Source organism: Corticium candelabrum, chromosome 20 (genome assembly GCF_963422355.1).
Source record: "Corticium candelabrum chromosome 20, ooCorCand1.1, whole genome shotgun sequence".
NCBI classification, from domain to species: domain Eukaryota; kingdom Metazoa; phylum Porifera; class Homoscleromorpha; order Homosclerophorida; family Plakinidae; genus Corticium; species Corticium candelabrum.
In genome coordinates, this window is record NC_085104.1 from 3785197 (window position 1) to 3797696 (window position 12500).

The following is a 12500-nucleotide window of genomic DNA, read 5'->3' on the forward strand; positions in this document are numbered from 1 at the left end:
GATATAACATTCAATTCGATAATTATCAAAATTTGTGTTGAACAACTCATATTATCAACAGAAATACAATTAGAATTAGAACTATTTTGATTATAAATTATAAGCCATGAAGACCTTGTAATTCATTAGCACTTTGCAGCTAAAGTGATGGACATCCAAATAACTATTATAGATGGAGATATTAATATCATCTATTCAAACTATTTCAGAATATTACCACGACCAGTATGTACAAGTTTGTATGTGCAGTTTTACTTCAAAAACTGCACACTTGCAGAAGTAGTGATCAGCTGTGTTCATACTATATGAGCTGATTTCAAATAATCGGGAGCTCTGCTCTGGTATTACATGAAGATAACATTCACTCCTTCATATTAATATTTGTGTTGAACAACTCCTGTCATCAATAGAAAACAATTTGAATTAGAACTATCATGATTAAAGTTATCTTTACCAGCCACTTGAAGACATTGTAATTCATAGCACTTTGCAGCCAAAGTGACATCCAAATAACTATTATATATGGATGGAGATATTAATATCAACTATCAACTATTCAAAATATTACCACCATCAGTACAAGTTTGTATGCGCCGTTTTACTTCAAAAACTGCACATTTGCAGAAGTATTGATCAGATATGTTTATACTTAATGGCCGATTTCAAATACGCGGAGTTCTGGTATTACATGAAAGTAACATTGAATTCGTTTCAAACTTAATATTTGTGTTTACAACTCAGATCATCAGCAGAAATACAATTTGAATAAGAATTCCTTTGATTAACTAAGTAAAAAAGCCGTTGAGAATCACTGCAATATTGAACATTCGAAAAACAAGCAAAATCTAATGCAGTTGCTTCCAACTGACTGAACAGAGTGCGAATTATCTTTCTTTACGTTTAATTAATAGTGGGCTGCAGCCTAATTAACAGGTATATTCAAAAATGCACATATAGTTGCGTCTAATCACACATGCATACTCTCATTACCCATAGACTTCCCATTCAGAGGTTGCAAATATAAACTGACTATCCAATTCAATTTCAACTTTCTACTTTCTGTGATAGTAAGCCACCCTAATCAAATCTTGTCTTTGCTTTCTGTGTAGCCGTGCACTTTGATGGATCTATATGCTTAGTAGATGTAGATTAGCTGACGAGTCGTTAGCATAACCCTCATCATTGAATGCAGCGCCGTCCGATACAGAAAGAGTGCTTATTTCAGCCAGTCACAACTGCAACATCCTCTTTACAAAAACGTGAACACCAAATTCAATTCTCAACTGCTCATAATTTCCACCAACCATGCATATTTATGATATTGATCAGATGATAAGAAAATATGCGTATTAATTACATGAATAATACCATTTCTTGCTGTAACTGTGCAAACACCATACATCTATAAAAACAACTGTTAGACACAATATATTTTTGGCAACCTATGGAGACTGTAATTGCATTATTAATTAGTCAACTAGCTAAAAATTATTAATACCGTTCTACAGCACCTAGATAGATGCTCCATCCGGACACGCACAAATCACCCGCTAGAGTGAGTTATAAAGTAGTCAAATTGATCAGACGATTGGGCAAAGATTTCATGGTCTAGATGAAAGAAATGTTCTGCATTCAATTGCTAGTGTATAGGCTAGGGCTACCTGACGCATGCAGAAGCTTTGGTTGCATGGTGATTCGTGCCTAGAATGATGTAGTCAAATGTATGTTATGTTAGTTAATTAAATATCTCGCCGGATGTAATACGTTATAAAGTAGTCAAATTGATCAGACGATTGTGCAAGGATTTCATGGTATTTATAAAGGAAATATTCTGCATTCAATTGCTAGTCTAGATGGCTACCTGACGCATGCAGATGCTATGTATAGACCTGGGCAATTCTTGCTAAAAATGATAGTCAAATGTAGGCTATGCTAGTGGAATTTTCCTATTTCGCCAGCTAGAGTGCGTTATAAATAATTAATAGCTAGAATATGGGTTGTAGGGATGTTGGCGTGTTATATCTAGAACCCGAAGCCGTGAGAGCCTAGCACCTCGATAATTAGAAGTTATAATTGATTTATAATATATCAACGTAACCGTTTAGTGCAGCCTTAATTGAATAAATGATTATTGTTCGTTAATTCTGGGAAGTGGTGTTATATCGTTGACCTCAGGTGTTAGATTGCGACCTAAGTGTTGTATCGCTGATATAACACCTGCAATGGACCAATGAGCGCACCTAAAGGTCACGTGATATGTTATAAAGTGTGTTATCAAATTGATTAAACGATTGGGCAAAGATTTCATGGTATATATAAAGGAAATATTCTGCATTCAATTCTTAGTTTATGGGGCTACCAGACTCTTGCAGAAGCTTTGTATAGCTAAACACGAGTAATTTGTGCAGAAAATAATAGTCAAGTGTAGGTTATGTTAGTGAATATCTCGCCCGATATAATGCGTTCTAGAGTAGTCAAATTGATCAGACGATTGTGCAAGGATTTCATGGTATATGTAAAGGAAATATTCTGCGGTTACGTACACTAATTAGCATCTGTGGTAGTTATCGTATATGCAATTAATTAAATTTTAAATAAAAAATAGAAATTATTGTGAACAATTTTGGCTACCTGACGCATGCAAATGCTATGTATAGACATGGACAATTCTTGCTGAAAATGATAGTCAAATGCATGCCCGGATCCAGGAATTTTTGAAAGAGGGGGTTGACCTGGTAACCGTTCTTTATAGCATTACTAATTTTTTTCTTTTTTAATAAAATTATATGAAATTGTTAAACCACGCCTATTGGAAAAGAGGGGTTGCAACCCCCTAAACCCACTATACCCCATCTGGATCATGGCCTGCAAATGTAGGTTATGTTAGTTAATTTTTTATATTGCTCAATATAGTGCGTTATAAAGTAGTCAAATTGATCAAACGATTGGGCAAAGATTCCATGGTATATACAAAGGAAATTATTTTGCATTCAATTGCTGGTTTATGGGGCTACCAGGCGCATGCAGAAGCTTTAAGACAATATTATAATTATGCTCTACTTTTATTAATTATTATTAATTATATAGATCTGTCTATCTTGTATCATCGCGTTTTCAAATTCTGCTTTACTACACTCTTTACTATAGCTGTTTAATTAACTAATTATAAAAATTAAAATAAGGTAGATACGTGATTGAAAGTGAACATTTTATTGTATTTATTTGCCTTGAAAAAGTATCTCCAAGTCCAAATATGATTCTAGGCTTCTACACGGAGACTTACAATTAATTAAGATTTTGCTAATTTTAAACAACAATATTTTTACACGCTAAATGAAATGTAAAACAAGAGATCGACTGACACTTACACTTGCAATCGACGTGCTAAAGCCTACACTACGTAGTGTCTGCGCAACGCTATATCGTGCAATGCTCTAACGTGCGCAATGCTATATCGTGCGCGTGCGCATGCGTCATTGGAACCCATTCCCTGTTTCTGAGGGCAGTTACCATACGGCGATCTCACTTCCGACGGTATATTTGACACAGTTGACGCGCTTCTCGTCGGCTGGGCTGAGATATCAAATGACAAGTGGAACATGCTAGGATAGCCCAGCCGACGAGTGCAACAAGTTAGGATAGCCCAGCCGAGGAAAATTTGACACAATTTACGCGTGCTACGTCCATGGGCTAGGAGGAGAACGTGCATGTAATATGATATCGCAGCCCAGCCGACGGAATTATGACACACTTGACGCGTGTCGTCGGCTGGGCTGAGATGCAAATTAGTTGTGGAAACATGATATCTCAGCCCAGCCGACGAGGTAGCGCAGCCCAGCCGACGAGTTAGCGCAGCCCAGCCGACGGAATTATGACACACATCGCGCGCCATACTATTATACATATAAAATTTCTAGTATATAACTACGGAATTGCGCTCAAAGACAGCTGTGACTACATTTGATGCGATAACTATGGAGATACCTGGTCACCCACCAGCTTTAGTTCGCTGTATTAACCGGGTGATTGATGATGTGAGTAGAAGTAAAATGATTCATTCTTGTACCTCCGTGAGTATACGAGGGTATGAGTTGTTATTATATCATAATTATACACTCAAATTTGAAACCGGGCTTCGAGTTTTTACATGCAAAATATGGAGTTGAGTAAGAAGAATGTTATGATTAATTAGCGGAAACCAGGGTTTTCTACCCCTAGTGTGAACAGGGCCAATGTATATGGTTACCATAGGCATGTTTAAAGTTAAATGCAACGAAAAAACGATCCTTGTTTACAGAGTTTCCTACCTACCGAGTCTTTGTGCACACCCATGCCAAAAGCATGATATAGCAACATAACCCATAGAATATAGCCTATAGGAATAAAAATTTGTAGACGAACATATTAACTACATGCATTAGCTCAGTTTGCTATGTTTAAGTTTACACTAACTTAACATTTATCTTCAGTTCAAGGAATAAAATCATCTACAAGGTAGAGTTAAAGAATTATCTCAAAATAGATTTTGTACTTGAAATACAATACAAGCGTGGGCGCGCAAAAATGGATAAAGACATGCAGTAATTGACAGTCACAACTCAAGGCTAAATCTCTATGAGTTATTGCGATCTAGGCAAATCCATTAGTGGTGCTGAGCTGCAATCCTATAACGTAGGGATTAGTATCTCGTGTAAAAGCACCGCCAACTGTGAGGTTGGCAAAGTACGTCCCACGTAAAACTGAAACACGCAGATGGTGGAGATCTAACAAATCACACACCCGCGAGCGCGCTCTAGCACGTGCACTGGCATGCACACACACACACACACACACACACACACACACACACACACACACACACACACACACATAAAAACAAATATACAAACAAACGAACATGGTATTTAATAATTAAATGTAACATTTTTTAATAATTTTACATTATATAAATTTGTATATGAAATTATATCTACGTCTGCAAATTTATCAAAGTGTGCGTACATGTCCTGTCCTGTATAAGCATGAGGTGTGGTGTGTGTGTGTGTGTGTGTGTGTGTGTGTGTGTGTGTGTGTGTGTGTGTGTGTGTGTGTGTGTGTGTGTGTGTGTGTGTATTTTGCCACGTTCAAGTCTCCGGCCCAGCTCAATGTGGACCGTCACAGACGATCTCGACACTCTAGGTTGCGAATGGAAGCCCTGTCTACAGACACGTAAAAGCAGAAGAAATGGAGCTCACAGTCTGGGGTCGCCGATACGTGAGTTCGTTCAAAACTCATGTTTGATGGCTCAACTTCTACTACAATTTAGGTCAAATTTGTGTACAACGTAGGCTTCTAAATTATTTACAAAGCAAGTAAAAATTTTCTTACTCTACATTTATATTACCCATCACATATACAGATAAATTAGTATTAATAATAAAAATTAGGTAAATCAATAACAATAGCAAAGATAACAAGGTAAGTATAAGCGCTGATATTATGGGAAAAGTTGAAGTTTATATTTTAAGCAATACACATCGATTGTTAATTTTAGTTATAATTATCTCAACACTAATTTCACATTGGTAGTGAACTGTGACCCTTTTGGTCTGTTAAATTACTTTATCAATAACAATCTAATTTAATCAATGATGTAAGTTATACGTGTATGGCTTTCCGCCGAAATTTTTCCATTTGTTTAGAGTGTGTGTGTGCGCGCGCGCGCGCGCGCGTGTGTGTGTGTGTGTGTGTATGTGTGTGTGTGTGTGTGTGTGTGTGTGTGTGTGTGTGTGTGTGTTTTTAGTTACACAATTTTCTCAAAACTAAACTGAATATCGCTTATAATTATATTGTAATAATCTAGCTATCTTAAGTTTTACTATGAGATATTACCAGATGAATTTTTGTCCATGAGTGCCACTTCCTTCTACATGAAATGCTGGTTTGTCATAACCATTCTAAAAATAAAAATATTTAAATAAAAGTAGATCAATTTGGACGTTATTGTAATATATTTACCAGCATATCAATTTTTATTTGAGTTATCTAACAAACAATTTTAGTCAATAATTATAATATTTGAGTTGCACATTTTGCTAACATTTTCTGTGATTTCTTCTATTATTGACTGAAAACCAGTTACAGGGTCCCAACACCTTTTCATTAAATTTCTTGTGTTCCCGTCGACCTATCAATTTAAGAATTATAACATACTAATAGGAAGGAACTTAACATTATTTTTATGCCATTACCTGAGGTCCTGGTATTCCTTCACCACCTTGTTCTCCTTTGTGACCTGTAAAGCCTCGAGCACCCTACGAAATAAGGCTAATAAATGATATTGCAAAATTATGTAGCTTGCAATTCCTAGAGACCTTGACGCCTTTTTCCCCAGAAGGACCGTCTGGTCCCGGATGTCCTTGTGGGCCCTTTAGATAATTACAAAATTAGAACTGATAATACTGAAATAACAAAGTCATCATTTAGTTTACCGGTTTTCTATCTAAACCTGCTAAACCTTGTGATCTTTGGAATCCTTTGTCTCCCTATTAGAAACAAACATATCAAAGTTGATTTATTATATTTCCATGTCAATAAACTCCACTTACAGTATCTATTCCATATTATAATAGTCAATAATTGACTGCATTTTGTAATAAATATTTTATTGTCCTGATCGCATTATCGCTCAATCAGCAATTGACTGTCGGATACAAGATATTTTAAAATTACAGCGACTAAGCCAGCAATTTTCCACACTTCAAGTAACAAAGAAAAGTACAGTATAATTGTTATATTGATTCCTCTATGCACACAGAACACTTCCATCCACTCAAAGTGTATAAAGTAACCTTTATTCCTTGGACTCCTTTAAGACCAGGCAAGCCTGGAGGACCTACTGGATCCTAACAAATACAATTGATAATTATTCAATCTAGTACTCAAAATATTATATGTTTACTTGATCTCCGGTATCTCCAGTTACTCCTCGTGGGCCTGACACTCCTTGTTTTCCAGTCTCGCCAATTGTACCAAGGGGACCCTTACACCATACATTAGCAAACTGAATTTTCTGTTGAAGAGAACTTACTACGGGACCTCTTGGTCCGGGTGATCCTCTTGAACCAGGGTCGCCCTAAGTATTTAATTAATCTTATTGATTGTTCATTGCAAAAGCTGAAATCAAATGTTACCTTAATTCCGTTTTTCCCGGATAATCCAGTGTCACCTTTCTCGTTAGAATAACCCTGGATTTTAGCAAATGAAAAGCATTTATTACAAAGTTCACACACACTAGCAATCACACACCTGTTTATGCCAACCTTTTTAAATATCATGGTTATAAATATTAGCAGACTGACAATAAGACACAGAGACAGAGAGGCAGAGAAATAGACGAGCAAACGATCAGACAGAGCGAAAGAAAGACTCAGATAAACACCTATAGGCCGGCAGGCAAACAGACAGGGGAAAGATAGACAGACATAAAGACAGAAAGGCAAGCAATTAATTCTCAAATAGACTCTACTTTTAGATATGTTAGAAATTTATTGAAGCTAAAATTAATAGTCTTTGCAAACAAAAAGATTATAGCTAGAGTAATGAAGTTGGCCTTGAATGTCAAAGTAAAATAATCTATCTAAATCACCATGATTAGGAAACGAAGTTGACCATTTTCTAAGAAATACTTTGACAGACAGAACAGGCAAAAAAAGACAGACAGAAAAGACAGACAAACAGCCAGACAGATAAATAGACAGAGAAAGACATTTAAGGCAAAAAGTCATAAAATCAGACAGACAGAAGTTATAGTTTTTCAGATAAAGTCTGTCTACATTTAAATAAATGTTACGCAAATTCAATCAGACACCAGCTAGCTAATTAAATGTGTTGCTTACCCACCAGAAGGCAACTAAACACACAGCGCATAATTTCCATTATACAAATAATATTAGCGGGTGAAAGTTTGTATAATAGACATACCCTAGTATTCCATATGGTGCGTATGGTACGTAGTTCCGATGACTTATTATATATAAGTGATTCGCTGGTAATTATAGTGTAATGCTGGAGGCGCTTTGATAAAATTCACTGCGTTATCTGGGAATGTGATGACTAGCCTTTTGAAAAAGTGTTTCGTCTCAGCTAGTATCCCAAAGCTCTACTCGATGACTCTCCTTGTATGACTCGAATAATAGTCAAACACTGCCTCTGGATCTGTGAGATTTCTGCCAAGATACGGGCAAAGTATGCTTCACTGAATATACTTCAACTCCCATATACACGGAAAAGGCACCTCAATGACAGCACCTGATAGAATTGTAGGTGATTGTAAGTGACAAGATCACCCGCCTCCAGTGCAAAATTCTGGATGGGAGAAAATGCTACTGTTTCCATGACAACAAGTTTCTACTGACGCCAATAGTAAACCTGTAATGTGTATTACATGCTGTCAGTAGAACTCATAAGCGTCTTTCCTTGTAGATGCAATAAGAAGATCCCCGACAAGCAAGAGCTTGTATGGTGATGTGTTTGGATCAATGTGACAAACATTGTTTTGGGTATGGAAAAGCTTTCCACACTCCATCTCGGCTGATGCTCTTAAAGTCCTCTCTATTAGATGGTAATTTTATATAGTCAGACTGAAGAACCTTTTACCAGCGCAGTGTATGTTGCCCTGATAATGTGCCATGATTAAGTTGCATAACCAGCTGTATGACTTTGCATGAAATGACCAAGTGGAGAGTTGAAGAAAACTGACTCTTGGGAGTTGCTTGATCCCAGGTGATGTAAACCAAAAGCCAACCTAAATATAAGAAATATATCAATACTGCTCATCGACATTTCGCAATACTAGAGAGACAAACTAACCGACAGTTAAGCAAAAACCAAACAGATAAAGAAACACATGCTGGGTTATTATAACACAGATTGCTACTAATTGCTTTCTCCAAACTTCGTAAAAATTTGGTCAGTTGAACCGTTGCATTACATCCCTATAAAGAGCTAGTGCAAATTGTCTTGCATACCCATTACAAAGATCAGATAAAAACAGAGAGTGAGACGGACAAAGACCAACTTTTACGATAATATGTATCAAGAAAGAGAGAGACAATCAGACAAATGGTGCACATAAGTCTTTTACATTTTATCACATGTATTAGCATGGAAGCATAAAAAGGTATTGGAAGACAGAGCAATTAACTTATAGAAAATCAGGCAAACAAAAAAACAAAAAGACAGCTAAAAGACAGACAGGCGTGTGTGTGTGTGTGTGTGTGTGTGTGTGTGTGTGTGTGTGTGTGTGTGTGTGTGTGTGTGTGTGTGTGTGTGTGTGTGTGTATTTAGTATATATCTAGTGTGCAGTCTAGATTCGTCAATCCTCGTGTACGTAAATGTAATACACACGTACAATAGCTAGTGCTATGCTGCTATAGTTGGTTTATGAAACCATAGATGTATTTACAAATAGACAAAATAACCCAAAATAGACAAACAAACCAACAGACAGTGCACATGGATCTTTGTAACATTTATACGCATTTATGTATAAGCTATCATGTATAAAGAATGTATTGGTAGACAAACAGGTAGACAGACAGAAAGAGTTTTAACAAATAGCCATAAGAAAGACAGACAGTTAAACAGACAGACAGACCGAGAGGTACGCAGACAGGTACAAAGACAGACAAACTGCAAGACAGATTATTCACTACAACTTTGTTTTCTGTAACTCTACCAAAGGGTCGAGAACTCTATCTTTAGCTGTTGTGCCTTTTACTGATATTCACTGTATGGCAGTATTGATGCTAAAAATAAAAGACAGACAGACGGACAAATGGACTGACGTAAAACCCTCTCTAATGAGCGAAATAGTAAATAGCAGAAATATGGCAGGAAGTAGACATATTTCGAAATGGCTCAAACTGTACACCTATAGTGTTTGAGCATTATGGGAGATAGGGTGAGCACGCCATCAAGAACAGCACTCAAGTCTCCCTGACGTCGAGCTTTTTATGTCCCTCTTCAGCGATGTGATGCCTGAGAGCTGTCAAGAAAACTGTGTAGACGTGCTAGACGTAGTGAATGAGATTTAGTCTTTTATTACTAACAATGTGTAGTTCACTAATTGCTTTTCTTTTAGCGACTTAGATTGCTGTACAATATTTAGTTCGTACTAGCAATTGCAATATGTAAATATATGTAATAACAGACAGCCGGAGAGCCAGACAGCCAGATAGACATACAAAGAGACAGACACACAGACAGACAGACGGATAGTCGGACAGAAGGACACACAAACAGATAGAAATACAGTCAGACAGACAAACAGTCCAACACAAAGTCCTAATGTAGAGGTTAATCATAGTTACCTTAAGAACATTTCAGCTGCAAATGTTGGAACTAGGATATTGGGCATCCCAATAGCAAACATTGAGTTTGTTAAAGATGTCTGTCTGGAGACATCATATCAGTAACTGACATATTTTTCAAGATCAGAGATTTGTATATTATCCAAGTGTGCTATGATTTTGCTTAGATTGTGTCACATTCCTAGAGTCAATCATTTCATGTTCAGACCTTACTGATCTCATCACACCATCAGCCGATCATCATGATTTTCAAACTAGATGAAATTTTACATCTGTATTTGATTCAATAAATGACTCTGTTTGATTCCAAGCAACTATACTAATCAAGCATGGCAGATTTAGCCTATCATCAGTAAGAAAAATTTCTCAGTCAGCCTTTCCGTGTTCATGATGTCATTCAATACACGACCTATCAGCTCGCTGTCCGAATATGAACCCTAATAATATGAACCCTAATAGTACAAAAAATTGTATCAGCTTTCCAGCCAATGAGTTAACTGGGTCACAGTTTCAACTCCATGTTGATAGCATTTTAAATACTATATGGCATTTATTTCCAAGCGAAAGTAATTAATCACACATTATTGGCAGATATGACTAAAGCGAAAAAGCTTCAAGCATTCTAGAAAATGCTACATCGCCCCGAGACAAAGCCAAAATTACATCTCTAAAGGAAAAGGGCAAATGGCATGGTTATCATCCATTCCATCCTTAATTGGGAAAGTTTGCAAAAATTTCTTGAAAATGGTACTTGGCGGTTTAGTTGAGTTTTGATATCGTGTTGCCTTATAATGACGATATTCAAACCTGTCATTGTGAAAGAACCATCACTGACTCAAGTGGGTACCATCAAATAGCATGCAAGTCAAGATGTGGGACTCTGTCTGCAAAGCAGCGTTGTGTCTGTGTGTTCTGTCTGCTTGAGTGAAATGAACTAAATCACGAGAGAGAACAAAGAGACCCGTATCCCACTAGACGGTCTACATCATAATGTTCGACACGGGACCTCAGGGTTCTATTGCCAGCCATGCTAAGGCATAGGGCCTTTACGCCTTCAGAACTGCCCACTTTGCCTTCCACATACCCCCTACTTGTTCAGAGCAGACCGCTACGCCTCAAATACTGGTTACCCATGTAGTAGGTAGTGCAGTGTACGCTACACGTTCAAACGTGCAGTTATGACAAAAGGGATGGACTAAAGACCATTTTAAGAATGAAAGTCACCTTTGCAGTCACAACCGGAAGTGGGCTGACGACGGCCAGGAAACCCTAGAACGGATTGAATTCATACGGGTATCATTGGATAGCTCTATGTCTGCTTTATTCAATTACGCGCGCCTCTCATTTGTAGGATGCTTTACCACAGAGAGAGATCGAGTTATGTGATGCTTCTGGTAAAATATTGAGATAGAAAGTGGAGTCTTCTCAATCAGGTACCGTTCTAATTGAATACCCACTGTACTTAAATTGCTATTTTATCCTAAATAGTAACTAGAAACAGTTTGAGAATGTAATCTGCACGCTAAGTACAGCCACTAAGACTCTCTATCGCTTTTTACAGCACCGTCGGCCTATGCTAGGTTTACTGGCAAGTTAGTGGAACAGAGGTAATGAGACTCTGCGACAACAATACGGGATCCGGTATAGAGTGTTATGTATACTAGGTCACTCCCCAACTGAAATGGACTTTAGTCTGTTCATTACTTGTCTAAACGTTCATCTCAACGGAGTGATAATGAGGAAGATGGTGGAGATATGTCAATTATGAGTTTCTAGATGCGTATCTTTAGCATTGTTTTTGTAACGAGAAACAGCCTAATTACATTAAGAATGTAATCTATCTACTGCTATCAGTCGGTCATTCAGTGTGATTTGTAGAGGCTACTTCCTCAAACCAGAGATAATTATTATTTCAGAAATTAGCACAGACACGTGCATGCCACGTTTACGTGCTAGACTCGTGTGCCACGCCTATACCGTTACGTCTTTTAATAATCATGGCTAGAACCCTGGTAGGTGGACAAAATGTGGAGGTAGATGTACCGCGTGGTCAGCCTTGGAGCTCTGACATATTTCACACAGATGAAGTCACTTCATCAAGAAGACGAAAAAGCAAAAATGCCACATTCAACATAAAGGAAGGTATTG